The 16,354-nt window shown below is 38.9% G+C and overlaps 1 long non-coding RNA gene across 1 annotated transcript in view; it reads left to right on the top strand.

The window, feature by feature from the left end:
• LOC308622455 overlaps positions 1-16,354 on the top strand; it is a 217,659-nt gene that overhangs the window by 73,144 nt on the left and 128,161 nt on the right. The window contains exon 3 of the long non-coding RNA XR_014016638.1: positions 7,539-7,630. This is a non-coding gene — a long non-coding RNA (uncharacterized lncRNA). The remainder of the gene's footprint in view (positions 1-7,538; positions 7,631-16,354) is intronic.

Below are 16,354 nucleotides of genomic sequence, written 5' to 3'. Positions count from 1 at the left end.
TATTCAAATCTATCATTCTGACAAACTAAATGTGATCCACTTTCAAGGTTTTACAAAAACTTGGAGACCTCAGTATAGGATTTTCTGTCCCTTTTTGACTCTCTCCTGATAAACATGGTTGTGAAAATCAGATTTCTCTGCAACAGTGTCCTGCTGTCCATCTGCAGCTTCCTTGGTGAGAAGAACTGGTGGTGATGGCAGCAACAGCCGCAGTGGCTGCTTGCTCTGATCTAATCCCTGCATTGTAGCTTCTTGGGTGCCCAGAGCCAGAGCAGCAGTGGCAGCAGAGTGGTAGCAGGTTCTTGACTCAGGCATGGCTCCAATAGTGCCTCAGTGGTAGTAGCTTGGGAATCAGTTTTGTATTATTCTGCAATCCCTTCTAAAGACCCAGAGTACTGCCTGATCCTTCCACACTTCTGATGATTTCATAAGAACTCATTTTCTATATAAATTCTTCCTGCTTATAAATACCTAAAGTGGTCTCTCTTTCCTGCATTGAACCTTGACTAACATAGAACCCTAACTTATACAAATATATAAATGATCTAGAAGAGGATCACACGAGCCAGTTAGGTAGGAATATGCAAATCTAATATAGAACAAGGATGATCAAATTAATTTTGTACTTGTATTTCCTCTATATACTCATCAACAAATATGTACTTATGTCATCAAGAATACAGGAGCTGGGCTTCCCTGGTGGCGCAGTGGTTGAGAGTCCGCCTGCCGATGCAAGGCACACGGGTTCGTGCCCCGGTCCGGGAAGATCCCGCATGCCGCGGAGCGGCTGGGCCCGTGAGCCATGGCCACTGAGCCTGCGCGTCCGGAGCCTGTGCTCCGCAACGGGAGAGGCCACAACAGTGAGAGGCCCGTCTACAGCAAAAAAAAAAAAAAAAAAGAATACAGGAGCTATAAAATTTTGTAGATGAGATAAGTGCTGCATTAGAAGAATTCAAATTTTACAAAGTAATTAAGGAGACTTCCTCATGATAATTTTTGTCTGATATTAATATGGTTACAGCAGATAGTTTTTTAATTGAAAACTTGATTCTAAAATTCATTTGGAAGAACAAAGAACTAAGAATAGCCAAGATACTCCTGAAGAAGTAGAAGAACAAGGTGAGGGGACTTGCCTTACCAGATATACATGTATTTGAAAGCAATCACAAATAAGGTAAAGTGATATTATTACTTTGGGGAAACTGACAGAACAGCATGGAATGGCTAGGAAGAGACTCACGCAGTATGGAAACTTCATATATGACAGGACTGGCAATGAGGCTCAATTGGGAAAGCATGAACTGGTCACTCCAATATGCTGAGAAAACTAGTTACAGGAATTCTTTAAAAGTCCTACCTCACTCTATTCACACACACACACACACACACACACACACACACACACGTCAAAATGGTTTGGTGATTTATCCATGAATGGCAAAACTTCAAAATTTTAAAACTTTGAGAAGAAAGTACAGTAGAATAGCTTTAAGACTTCTGAGCAGGGTTGAGTAAGGAAGACATTCTGAAACAAGATACAAAAATCAAAAACCATTAAAAAACAAAAAGACTGGCTTTGTCTTTGACTGCAGTTATTTTCTGAAAAACATAGATGTCTAGTCAGATAAAAGTCAGATGCCTTAGAGATTGTTTCTCCATAAGTGGCAGCAGGTCACATCCAAATGACTGGGACATAACAGGAACACAGAGTTAAGGACTAAGAAAATGTGAGCAGCTAGTTGTGTGTCACCTGCTACCATTCCAGAAAAAGGGAGGACGTGTGGGAGAGATAAAGTTCAACAAAAATTCTCATCATCTCAGGTCTTGTTGTAATGTCTTATTATTTTCATTTCCTATTAAATGATCCATAGTGATAAGGTTTTATGGCTTTATTATAAATTCTGTTCAGTGAAAACCCTTGAAGAACATATGGCATCTCTAGTTCCCATAAATGTGAAGCATTTAAAACATTAACATAGTTATTGATTTTTTAAAATAACTGGGTATCTAACTGTGCTTTAATATAAAGTAAGGTGTCTTAAACTGTAATAGACTTAGCAGAGATCTATTGACATATTAATGGCCTAGGGAGGAAACTGGTGAAAAAATCCTTCCATTGGAGTGATAGTACTGTTCTAGGTAGGATGAAGAGGGAAATAATAGGGTGAGACATAGATGTGAAGAAATAAAAATGGGCATGCTCTCAGCTAGAATTCATACACCAGAATAGTAAAAACCAACTTTTGAAATGGAAAACAATTCCTCACTTTTTATATTATAGCAAAAATTCTTCTAAAGGGAAAGAGAACGTTTTAATAAAATGGAAGTCTATCATAATAACAGTTTAGAAACAGGATGACTGATAAAACAAGCTCATGCTTTTTTAAAAAATGTGCTTCTTAAAACTATATAAACTAAACCTCCTATGGACTAATATCCTTGAACAAGGGTAGGTATTTTGCTTTTTATTTTTAACATTTTTTTTAAGTTTGGGGACAACTTACTTTCCCAAAGATTTCTTGACATATTAGATACAATGCAAGTAAAAGTGAATAATATCTTAAAAGGAAACATCTAATAGCCTTAACCCAACAATATATAAAAGCATATATGTCTCAAAATTCATAGACCTAAGTTCCAGTCATCAGTATTGAGACCTTAGGCAAACCTTCCAACTTTCTTATGTTTCGATTTTCTTGTCTGTAAAATGAGGGTATCGTACAAAATAATACTGAAAACAAAACTAAAAATCTAGACAAGTAGAAGGGCAGTCATTAAGCACCAGGGAAGTTGCAGAACCTGTGTATAACAGGAGGCCAGAGAGGAAAAAGTAACAAAAGCACGAAAGAACTTCACTCTTCAAGAGAGACTCGGTATCTATCAAGTTAAAAAGACAGATGGCATTCAACATAGGAAAACACTTTTTTAAACACCTTTATTAGAGTATAATTGCTTTACAGTGGTGTGTTAGTTTCTGCTTTATACCAAAGTGAATCAGCTATACATATACGTATATCCCCATTTCTCCTCCCTCCTGCATCTCCCTCCCCCCCTCCCTATCCCACCCCTCTAGGTGGTCACAAAGCACCCAGCTGATCTCCCTGTGCTATGCAGCTGCTTCCCACTAGCTATCTATTTTACATTTGGTAGCGTATATACGTCCATGACACTCTCTCACTTCATCCCAGTTTACCCTTCCCCTTCCCTGTGTCCTCAAGTCTATGTCTTTATTCCTGTCCTGCCCCAACATAGGAAAACATTAAAGTTAGTGGAGACTGAATCTGAAACAAGATAAAACTCCAGGTTGCAGAACTGGGGCCTGAGAACTAGGCCGCTTTTGCTGAGAGGATATGCGTGCTGCTGAGCGTGGGGCCAGTGCACCTTAAAGCACTCCTCTCTCAGGTCTGACATTATTAGCATTTGGGATTAGGAGAGCCTGGTCTAAGAGATGGGGGCAAGGCACTCCAGGAAGGTGAGAGCACAAGCTGTGGAACCAGGAACCCAAATAGCACTGTGATTTTCAAGACATTATTAGGTCCCCCACTGCAAGTAACCAGCAGAAGAATGAAGATTTCATTAGCACTTTGGTAGAACCAGAAAACATAGTCCTAGACAGGCTGTATGGCTGTCAGCCCAGAAACTTCACTGTAAATCATTTGGAAAACCGTGTTTGTCAACAGAAAATTAAAATGCCTTTAATGGTAGTTGCTTAAATGTCATCTCGCATTTTCACCACAGCCTCCTTTTCTGGGGAGAAAATTTCAAATTTGTCATTATTATCCTCTCTTAGAAGTGGCTCAGGGAAGTTGTTGTATGAAACATAAACCAAAGCACAACAAACAACTTCCGAATGGGATGCCAGTGTTGTATATGGAAGCAGCATGCAAACCACAAAGGGAGGAGAGTAGGCAGCGGATTTGTCAGGTTGCCAGTAAAAGACAATGTCTAAATTTCTGTAACCAGATCCGCCTTTAGAATATTTTATGTTTTCCAAATCAGACCTGAGGTTTTCTGGAATGATGAACAGTAACACTCTAAGCAGCAAAGTCTTAATCAGTACTACTTTGAAGTGTATAACTGAAAGTTAATCAGGTCACCCTGTTGAGGTTAAGAACGTGATTATGTGCTGATGTTGCTCATTTCACACATGGAAAAATCCCAGGGCAGTTAGGGGCCCTCTTGAGCCATTTGTATTTTTTAATTGTTTATTTAGATTTGATTTTTCTGGACTTGGTTTAAATGCTGTTGCTTTCTATGCACGTTAATCTCTATGTCTGTCTGCCAGGTTTTCAATACAATATAGTGTAGTGGAAAGACTGTTGGATTATGTCTCATCTTTACTTGCAGAGAACCACCAGGTTAGGCATTTAAACTTTCTGAGACTCTCTCCAATCTGTAAGTAAGGAAAATCATACCCACTGCAAAGTTGTGTCATGAGGAATCACCTGAGGGAAACTGTGCAAGGCCTGGCTCTTCACAAATAGTTTCCATTCTTGGTCTACAACTGGCCCCACCCAACCTACTTAAATACATTTCCTCCTCACTTAAACCTACAACTTTCACTCTAGAAAGGCAAGTCTCCTTAATGTTCCTGCCATTCTAGTTCTCACTTTCCATCTTGGGTTACACTACTATGGTCCCATCCTCTTTACCTAATTTTTACTTGTCTTTCAGGTCTAAAAGGCAAACGTGTCCACACAAAAACATCAACAAAATGGAAAAGGATCATGTCATTTTATTTTACTCCTACTTCTGACACCTTTTCTTGGCTACATATTTGTGTAGACAACCATTCCTTAATTTGTGGATAGCATGTGGAATGCATAAAATAGACTTGCTGAAGTTCATCTTTGTAATATTCATTTTCAATTCTACAAATATTTATTGCTTGCCTACTATGTAGAGGGTATAAATTTGAGCAAAAAAAAAAATCAGTCTATTTCCTCGTGGGCTCATTATCCCCTTAGGAAGAAATTTGAATGATGCTACATGTTGTATTTTTCTCTCAGCTAAGGCAGTTATCTTGAAGTATCTCGTGTCTTTGCATTTGGTGAAATTCAGGCCATCAGTAGCCTTTTGCTTGTATTTTCTGGAGTGTAAAATGAGATTATGTAGTCAGCACTTCAAATAATATGATATATGATGATTTTAAAACAAGGTGCTGTAATTTCCCATCAAAGCTATTTAAAAATCATATTAAGGCAAAAATGGACAAATTTTTTGCCAACAGATTATGACTTGGTAAATGATTTGTTAGGAGTTAAACAAAGGGCTTAGTGGTAATGTGATATAACCAGAACACATTCTCCAGAGGTGAGTTACATTTATCAATCAAATGAAAAATGTGTTTAACTGCTAGAATACATGTCAATCCATGTGATTCCTCGGCTTCAGTCAATGGAAGGTATATCTGGTTAACTATGTTTGAGTATATTTTGTCAGCTTTGTTCACATGGTTTATAGGTTTATATTTGAACTCAAAGCTGCAACCTTAATTTATTAGTTCCAAGCTGGAGGCTTCTGTTCCCTTTTAGAACATTCTCTTTCTGCATTATTAATGTCCCTGTCTCATAAACTAAACCTTATTTTCTGTGTTCACTGAGAAGACCTTATTCTTTAGGAAATAAAAAGGGAGCAATGATATACTTCCTGGCACTATTTAGCCTCTGCTTTTATGGTAGGGCATTTTTACTGATTCTTCTGGGCAGAAGGACATGCTCTCCTTGTGTCAGAGAAGGTTACTTAGGAGGGATAGTCTTCAGCCCTTTGAGTTGCCCGTCTATTTGAGAACCTGCTGAGCATGATTACAAAGCACGAGTTGGGCTTGGGTTTTCCCAAGCTGGCTGCAGAGACAACTTGTCTAGGCTCTCAGTGAAGAGCCACAGCCCACAGAGAATGTGTGTTTACCCAGACCTTTTCCATGGTTTACTTCTGAAAATTGGTTCAACCACATGGGAATCTAGTTAGACTCTTGGAATTATAATCTTTGACTGGCACATAGCCCAAACATTTTAAAATAGGATTTGGAAATCAGATTGGAGCTTAGGAAATGAGCAAAGAATGGTAAGAGTCCATATCTAAACCTCCTTCAGGTCCATCTGAAATCCATCTTAAAACATGGGTTTCCATTACCAAATCATCCATTTTTACTAGTTTTATGTAGGAAGCAGAATTTTAGTGAGACATAGTGAAAGGTAATGTTTCAGTCCTCATGCAACTCACTAGGAAGGTAAAGGTGTATGAAAACTTACATGTGTAAGATCCCCTATTAAACTAAACATATTCCACCCAGCTGTTTAGGAGGATGATTTTTGTAGCATAAGGTCGATTTTATAGTATACACCTGTGGTATTTCATCCATGGACCAAGGTCCGTGATGTCGTTGATAAACTGAAGTGTAAAGTTGATAGATAAACTCTATCTTTAGGAAGCTTCAAGTTATTATATCTGCATTTCTGAGTACAAGAAGGGAAAAATTAAGACTGATACTTTATTTGAAAATGCAATGTTTTTCTTGTTAATGATAAACCATAGTTACTAATAGAAAGAAAAAGCTTACCCATAGTAGAAAGCTAGCAAAACAAACAACAAGAAAAAAAAGCTTGCTATGCAATGAAGAACTTGCCTTTTCTAGTTCTAACATTCAGTAGCTGAAAGCAGATCATTGCCATAAAGAGTATTTACCAATTTTAAAAGGTCTTGGCCCATCATAGCTAGTGTTAGATTTGGAATATAGCTTTTGTTGCCAAGGTGACAAACACTTATAAATATAACACATCTTCTAATGTGCTTTTAACTTGGTATTTTTATGGCTTTTAAATCAGATACCATTAGCAAATATATTAGGTAATTTAGCTGAAAGACCATTTTCCTCTAACACTTTTTGTTACATTTCCCCAGGTATTTCAGTAAATGTCTGTTGTGACATTCTACTCCTGCTAGGCTTCCAACATAAGGGGATACATAAAGTACATCTGGTAAAGATGAACATATATTACCTTGCCTTTTTTGTATTGATCACTGAAAAATGTATAAAAGAGAGTTAAATTTGTAGTCTCCTTGAAGAGCAATCATTGTTCCTATTGTTATTTTGGGGTTTATACCCCCTCCCCCAAGTAACAATCTGGCTTTAAGATTCAATACACAGAGGAAAGGGTTTGGGGGACAGCATAATAACTATATATTAACATCCCCAAAACCTCTATATCTAAATGCTTTCTCTTAGATATCAAAAAAAGAAGGCTATGGGGAAAATAATTACAATAGACCATCCGGAGCCCTACTGTATTCGCAAGTCTCAGTTTATTGTTCCAAACAGTAAATACAACAGCCCAGTCAGGGAAGGAATCAGCCCTAAATGTATTCACTGAATTTTTAAAAGACTTGTGGACATATTTGTCACAGCAAAGGTAAAATTGGATGAGACATACTTAGTTTAAGTCCAAATTTGCATTTATTGTTACCTTGTCAGAAATTCTTCTTAGAAGATTGTCCATTAATTCATTCATTGTTTTTTCTTTCATTCATTCAACCAACAGACATTTAAGAAGCATCAGCTATTTTTCAAGCATTGGAGATACAGAGATGAGCAAGTGCTGGCCCTCAAGAAGAATATAATATCAGGAAAGAGGTAGGCAAATAAATGAAGTATTACAACTCTGATAAGTGCTAAGGTAGAGATTGCACACAAAGAAGGGCTCAGAGATGAGTCCCCAAAAAGGAAAGATGCTGCAAATTGTCTTTAGAGAATCAAGATGGAAAAAGGGAAACATATATTTTACTTAAACAGCAAAACTCTGGACAGGTAAAATGTTTTATATAGTAAATCCACAATTGCTGTTTCCTTACCGTGTGATCCTGAATGTTTCTCTGTGCCTCAGTTATTCCTTCTATCTAATGTAGATAATTATCCTTGCCACCCGCATAGCTCATAGAAGACTGTTGATAGGAATAATGGGATATGAGTGGTGTAGCTATTTGAATTCTTTGGAAAAGAAAGATGCTATGTAAACACACAGCATCCTTATTATTCCAAGCGGTAGCATTTTGGATAATTACTGTATAATGCTGCATCTTTGTGTGTGTGTGGTTTGTTTCTTTATAGAAAAGTAAGTGCTCATGTTAACTTTCTCTAACAACTTTGGAAACAATTTTAATCCAGCAGACAAAACATAATAACCTTTAGAGTAAGTTAAATCCCTTTGTATTTGAGTAGATTTTGTTATTTACCAAGATCTTAGGCAATTTTACCACAGTTATGGAAAAAAGTGCCCAGCAAGCTCAGTTCTCTGGTGAGTATCTGAAAAACACTATTGCGGACAGGCCAGAAGCTTCTTTACAACAGACACGGCTCTGAGAGTGTGTGTGAGTGTGTGCGTGCACGCGCACGGGGGTGTGCACGCACAAGTATGTTGTGTGTGTGCCTGAGCCTGGGGCTTGCCAGAAAGAGCTGGGAACGAGCTGAGACTGGCTAGCATACCTGAGGCAGCTGTTACACTGTGGCGCCTGGATTCTTCTCTCAGACTCCAGGCTGGCTCCCCTCCTCCTTCTCCTCCAGGCCCTCTTCCTTTTCATAGTCTAACTCTCACTGTCTTTCTTCCTCTTCCCTGTGATTCAGTGGGAGATCCCCATGGCCTGAGACTATGTCCTAGTCCTGCTGCCAGACATTCCAGGACTGTCTGGCTAATGGATGAACCCATACTGGTCAGAAAAATGACCCACAGCACTCTTAACCTGTTTCATCTTTTCTTTCACTAATTCATTCTCCCTCTGTTTCTCTTTCTCTCCCTCTCTCTCTCTCTCTCCCCCTCCCTCCCTCCCTCCTACCCTCTCTAGTTCTCACCTTGAGTTCGGTGCTGAAGTTTAGCCATGAATTACTTGGCAACCATGGAAAGTGACAGTTTAAGGCAGATCTGCTCTTGGGTACTATTAACTTGCTTCAGGATATCTCAACAAGACCTGTCTATGAACTCAACCTGGGATTTGCCAAGGTACTTCAGCCATCCATTAACAGGAGAGGCAGCCTCTACTGAGGAACCTGCATTAATCCCTCCTCTCCGCCTAGAAGTGCTGATGCTCCGAAAGCTTCCTCTAGGAGCAGTGAGGTGACACAATAAATAGCTAAATAGCCGCAAGGATTAAAAACCTATACAAGAAACTGTACTTTTCAGTTTAATCTGGCCTCTCATGGTTTGAGGTAGTTTACCATTGGCCACCACTGGAATTGGGCAGAAGTAGTATAGCCAACCGGGGTGAATTTTCCTAGGGAAAAGTGCCAATACTAAACTAGCATGGGAAAGGCAAAGAACCCTAGGGCCCTTGACAAGGGTAAAAAGTATGTATCACCACTGGAAAGGCCAATGATATTAATCCTAAAAGATGGTCTCTGGTTACATTTCCTGGACTTGGGACCCACTGACAGAAAAGAGCAATTACTTACAGTCATATTTTTAAAAACTTTGACAAAGATCCCAATCATGGCGGATTAGGTATATTTAATATCTCAATTAATCAGCCTTCTACAATAGTAATATGTTAACTTTGGTTCAAGAAATCCACTCCAGTTGATAGTCATCCAGGAAGCATCTTTCATGCCCACATATTAAATTTAATCTGCCACCCCTGTTTTATAAGACTCTATATTCATCTGCTGAAGAAAAGATGCTTATTTTTATCATTCCAACTTAACAGCTTGCTTAGCAAAGTTGATAGGTAGGAGTTTAGAAGATATTCATTGAATGCCTATTTTGTATATTTACAAAAGCGGTAGATTTAAGGGAGTTACCCAAAAGCAATATGTTTTTTGTCCCACCATTATCCTATTGGTCTTCCTTTCATTCAGCAGATTTATCTGTCATGAAGAATTTAAGTTTCATATTTTCCTCTGTCAGTTGTGAAAAGGCCTGTCAGCTGGGGCTTACACAATAGTTTGTAAAAGGCCTATAGCACACAATGACAATACAATCTTATATTTGTGCTCCCAGTCTCCAGATAATCCCCCACTTTCCTCCTCTGCAGCCCAGTTATGATCAGGCTTAAGTTGCATATTCTGTTTTTAGCCAGATTTTGCTGATAAATGCTATCAGCAAGACTGAAATGAAATACAGAAGGTTTAGCTCTTATTACCAGTGTAGAACATGCCTTGGGAGTTGTGAGTGTGATACTGAGACAGTAGTTGTATAAAACCATTTAATTCGCAGAAACTAAATAAAGGAATGTTAATGGCATTGGCTTTTATCTGTTGAATGTTTCAAGGTCTTTATTCATGCACCTGAAAATACAGACTTTTGATTAACATTCCAGGAGATGTGCCAGAGATAGCGGGCCGTTTCCCTTATGGCTTCCGGTAGGGATATAGTTCTGAGAGAAAACTATGCAAAGTCTTAACATTATTGGTTGATACCTTCAAACACAAGATACTTTGTTTTTGCCATTTTTATTCTGAGTTCACCAATACCCCCAGTCTCAGAAAGATTTACATTTCCCACATCTATGCAGAAGCTAATAGTCTCATTAAATGGAAACCATGTAAATAGTTGGAGGCCTACAAATCATTCTTTTTATAACCTGCTGGATCTGCAGCAGAATGTGAAGGACTGGTATATTAGAAAAATGCATCATTGCCTTAACCAAGGAGAGGGAAGTGTTAACCATCATTCCTGGAACTCGGGAGTGGAACAAAAGCTTGCAGCCTGACACCAAAATAACATTGCAGTGAGAAGTGAAATTGCTTCTAAAGCTAAATTGCTTCATTTGAAAATTGTAGTGATACTGAGAACAATTATGTCACTTAAACTTTCACAATTTTGTTTTTATAAATCAGTTGTAAAACTATCATGTGGTTTAAATGCGATTATTTAATAAGGGCATTTGTAATTGTCCAACATAATCAATTATGCTTCAGTCAGGTTCTTCTCTGCAACTGTGTTTGTGTTAGTGGCTGAGTCATTCTTATGGTAATACATACTTTTTGAAAAAGCCAAATAAAATCATTGTTTTCCAGAAAAGTTCTTTCCCCCTCTGATTGCAAAGCATTTCACCAACTGCAAACTGAGTCTCGGAATTCATTTTCTTTCCCCCTTGTCTTAGAAAGTAAACATCTATTCAAAGCATGAGAAAGGAAAACATACTGCTAGATAATAGGTGAAGTGAAAGTTGGTTCTTTAAGAGTCATGATAGTGTTGTCAAGTATGTTTTCTGAGCTGAGACCGGGGCCAGAGCCCAGGGAGCATGGAGTGGCGTGTGAGAATTACCCAGCAGGAGCCATTATGATGTTGGTACCACAAGTCACAGATCATGACTCTGATTTTCTAAGAAGAAGGAGAGATTAATCATGGGCTGAGTCTAGGCTCACTCAGGCCTCCCAGAGGCTAGAGGATTTTAGTTGCTGTGTTGTGCAATTTATGGGCTATTTGGTCCACTTTGGACTGCCTAGAGAGCTATGTTTTCCTTCCACATTTCAACTGAAGTCTCTGCTAATGCCTTACCCCTGGGTTTTGCCTGGTTCATTCTGATCTCTGTACCCACTGGCTTGACCAAGAGGTTTCTTAGGAAGCCAGGCTCTCAGCCTCTCTTTCCTCTCCCCCTCCTTTTCTCTTCATTAGACAGATTCTCCCCTACCTTGACTCCTCTTTTACATTTCCTGATTCTCTAAAGATTCCCACCACTTCATGAAAATATCAACCTATTTCCTCGCTCTGCTGTGCATCCTGCCCTAAGAGCAGATCCTCCTGCTTAAGAGCATTTCCTCATTTCAGCCACTCTTCAGGAGAATGACTGAGTCCTGCCAGTGATATAAGATGTTTAGCTTCAATCACATGGATCCAGCAGAAACTGAAGCAGGAATCAACAAAGCCTCCACCATACTGGAGCCAGCGAATTTGTTGTTTCAAAATCCAAATTCAGTAGTATCACTTCCTAGCTTAAAACCAGTCCATGGTATTCCTTTATCTTAGCTAAAAGCCAAAAGGTTCTGTGTACTCTGGCCCAAATAGTTCTCGAGTTTTTCTCACACCTTCTTTCCCTTCACTCTTTGTCCCAGTCACATAGGCCTTCTCTCTAAAATGGCCAGTTTCTCTTCCAGCCCAAGGCCTGTACATCTGCTGTTCCCTCTGCTTATGATTCTGCTTACCCCCACCTGGCCCAAACTGCATATCCCTTACCAGGCTAGTTCTCTCTCATTTCTCTTTCCCTTTTAGGCCAAGCATCACTACTTCAGGAAAACCAACACAGATTCCCTGAACCAAGAACACATTCTCCTGTTGTGTGGTTACAGGATGATAGACTTTTCCTTCAAGTTACTTATTACACTTGTAATGTTCTATTTATTTGCACCATTACTTGATAATTATCCCATTCCAGTGGCCCCTCTTCAAGAACAGGGACTTAGTTTCTGCTTCACCTGTTGTCTCTGCACTCAGCAGGAACTCAGTTTATTTCTGTTGAATGAATATACTCTTTGGGGTTCATAGAAATTTTATATGAGAAAATAAGGAAAGCATATTTCTTAAATCTGGCTCAAGCAGGAGGTTTTTGAAAGCATCCTCACATCTATTCATGGAGAAATGTACAATGACAAATTGAAAATAGCCTAAGCATCAGTGGAAGAGCAGATAAGTAAACTGTGCTGTGATCATAAAACATAATACTATGCAGCAGTTAAAATTAGTGAATTAGGGCTTCCCTGGTGGCGCAGTGGTTGAGGGTCTGCCTGCCGATGCAGGGGACACAGGTTCGTGCCCCGGTCCGGGAAGATCCCACATGCTGCGGAGTGGCTGGGCCCGTGAGCCATGGACATTGAGCCTGCACGTCCGGAGCCTGTGCTCCGCAATGGGAGAGGCCACAACAGTGAGAAGCCCACATACCGCCAAAAAAAAAAAATTAGTGAATTAGTGTCATATGTGTCCACATGGCTAAATCCTCAAAACACATAAAGAAAATGGGCATAAAAAATGTACATCAGTTTATTTGCCTAGAGTCCATGGAAGAATATTCAGAGACAATACCAGTGAAAACATAAGTTAAGTACTAAGGCTAGGGATGAAATTTAGAAAGCGTGGGAAGATGAGGCCTTCAGAGTTCTGTCCTTCCTTTTCATGTCATTCTCCAGCCAGAGTACAGTAAGAGGAATGTAATCAATCCCTGCTCCTTTTTTTGCCCACACTGCTACTGTCTACTTTCTGGGGTAGTCCTTAATTGCACTTAGGAACAAACGTATCTCTAAAGGGTAAAGATGAGAGGATCATAATCATTTACAAATGGAAAAAGTAAAAGGAAATAAACTAGAGAATAATAACAATATAGAAGAAAATTGATAACATACAAAATATTGAACTTTAATTCCTCTTTTGAAATATTATATGGGACTAAGTTTTAATAAATAACAAGATATAGAAGGTCTCAGAGACCTAGTTGAAAATTAAATGAAATAGGTAAAAATTCTCCAAGACTCATGCTCAACTCTAGACTGGGAGATATCATACACAGACGTATCTAATGCATTATGGCCTTTCTCATAGTATAAGCTGCCTCTCTCCCCCCTCTCTCTTTTTTCTTTTCTTTTTTTGTGGAATTGAATAGTTTTAGAAGCCACTCTTTTCCAAAATATGTCCCTTACTCACCTTACTACAAAGCCTTCAAATCCACTTTCTTTGTTGACTTTGAATTAATGCACTGAAGAACACTCTTAAACCCACAAGATTTTAGAATGACAGAAATATCTTACTTTTTTAGATTAGATGAGGAAAATGATGCTTGGAGAGTTAAAGTAACTTTCCAAGGCCACCCAGCTATCATGTAGCAAGTGGGTACCAGAACCCAAAACCCAATACTCCTAGTTCCTGGTGCATTGTTCTTTCCAGTGTTGCATCTAGGGCCCCTGTATTAAACCTGTATCAGTTGTTAATGCTGTGGTTTGCATTTGTTTGCTAGGGACAGAGACAAAGGTAAAATCAGCTAAAGAGTGCTATTTACATACAATAGAATATTATTCAGCCTTTAAAAGGAATGAAATTCTGATACATGATACAACATAGATGAACCTTGAAGATATTATGCCAAGTGGAATTAACCAGATACAAAAGGACAATATTGTATGATTCCACACATATGAGGTACCTAGGGTAGTAGAGACAGAAAGTAGAATGGTTGTTGCCAGGGGCTGCGGGAAGGGCGAAATGGGCAGTTATTGTTTAACGATCACAGAGTTTCAGTTTGGAAGATGAAAAAGTTCTGGAAATGGACGGTGTTAATGGTTGCATAACAATGTAAACGTTCTTAGTGCCACTAAGTTGTACACTGGAAAATAGTTAAAATGGTAGATTTTATGTTATATGTATTTTATCACAGTTTGAAAAAAATCAGATGAGAAATCATGAATTATGAATTCCAGCCCAAGAAGGCAAGTGCAGTGGGAATTCCGGGAATACAGAAAGGACTAAGAAAGTACTAGATGCTTGAGGAGGGTTGGAAGTGGAAGAGGGGGAAAGAGAGGAAAAGAGGAAGATCTGTTTTCTAGACCAGCACTGTCCAATAGAACTTTCTGTCATGGAGAAGGTTCTTTATCTGTGTTGTCTGTTGTAGTAGTCAGTAGTCACTAGCCACATTTGAGCCCTTACAATGTGTAACTGAGGAACTGAATCTTTAATTTGATTTTTGATTAATTTACATTTAAACAGCACAGGTCTAGACCTTCTATTGGTGATTTCACTTAAAGTACTTGATTTCTGCTTCATCTAGCTCATGTTCTATACATTCAAGTGTCATTCATTTATTTATTCAGTCACTGTCAGCAGATATAGTACATCTCCTGTGTGCCAGGCTCTTACTAAGCAATAGGAATAAAAGGGAGTTAGAAGAAACTCTACATTTCTGGGAGGAGCATAAATACATGTAACCACTATGACAAATAATGTGACCGTATGTCCTGAGGTTAGAAATGTTCATAACCTGCAACCCTCTACATCCTAGAGAAACTCTCATATGTGCTCAAGGAGGCATGGACTTTAAAAATCATAAAAGGCCTAAAGATCAATGAAAAGCATAAATAAGGCTGTGTTTATAAAACAATACTATGCTGTGTAGTTAAAACTAATGAAGGAGTGGCTAAACCACCAAAACACAATAGTAGAAAAAAATGCAATTGTAGAAGGATACACACAGGATGATATTTTTAAAAACCTTTTTTTAGAAACTTGCAAAGTTATTGTTTATGGATACATACATGATTACACATGAAGTAAATGTAAAAATATGTGTGGGCATGAGAGAGAGCACATTCAGCGTGGTGGGTACTTCTGGCAAGAGAGGGAATGGGATGGAAGAAGGTACACAGAGGTCTTCAATCTATATGTAATATTCTATTTATTAAAAAAGATCTGAAACAAATATGACAAAGCCAGAGGATGAGTTCATGGTGTTCATTATATTATTAGCCATACTTTTTGCTAATACTTAAAATATTTCATAATAAAACAGATGCTAAGAAGTGGCCCTTCTGTTAAGAAGTTCTCAGATTAAAGGGGCATCATAAGTACAAACAAAAAAACAGTAGTAATAGGGGCATGTATGAGGTAGGAAGATGAACACAGAAGAGGGTAGAAAAAAGTCTCAAGGAGTCAAGGAATATCTCACTAGGTGATTGCATTTGGGTTTATTCTCTGAGGGCATATAGATGTTTATTTGGGAGAAATATAAAAACGGATATTTATTAGAGGCTGAGAGACAGTTTGTACAAAGGTCAAGGTGCAAAAGAGTTTGGTGCCTTCAAAGAATAGCAAGAAAATTTGGCCTCACTGGAGCCTAGAACTGTCAGGGTAGAGGTGGACTGGTAAGGCTGCTAAAGCTGATTGGGACTGGCTCAGGTCTGGCTCTATGATCCAAGCCAGGGCAGCAGTATGTGTATTGGGATGGAGCTGGGGAGTGGTAGAATGGAACAAGGAGAGACTTGAACCAGGGAGACCCATAAGGAAGCTCTTGTAAGTGTCCAAGTGAAAGGTGGTGAGAGCCTGAACTCTAGTAACAGCAATGAAGACATGGAAGAGGATGGTTGGGGGGATGTCGTGGGTGAATCTGTAGGACTTGGTGACTGGTTGAATGAGTGAAGGAATGAAATAGAGCAAAGAAACAAAAAATGAAATTCCCATGTTGGACAACCTTGGCTGATGGTGACCTTGACCTTGAAGAAGAAGGAAAAGGAGAAGAAGCAAGGTTTCCCTAACCTTGGGAGTGAGAAGGAGAGGTAAGAGGATAATGAGAATACCTGGAATGGATGACACAGGCAAGAGACATCCTGTAAAGTGAGAAAAGAAGATTGTACCATAAAGCTAAGAAGTTGGATCGTCACACTTTAGGTGTA

The sequence above is a fragment of the Mesoplodon bidens genome, assembly GCF_964165515.1.
Source record: "Mesoplodon bidens genome assembly, chromosome: 9".
Classification (NCBI taxonomy): domain Eukaryota; kingdom Metazoa; phylum Chordata; class Mammalia; order Artiodactyla; family Ziphiidae; genus Mesoplodon; species Mesoplodon bidens.
The sequence above is the reverse complement of the archived record's forward strand: the minus strand, read 5'-3'. Positions and strand labels throughout refer to the sequence as shown.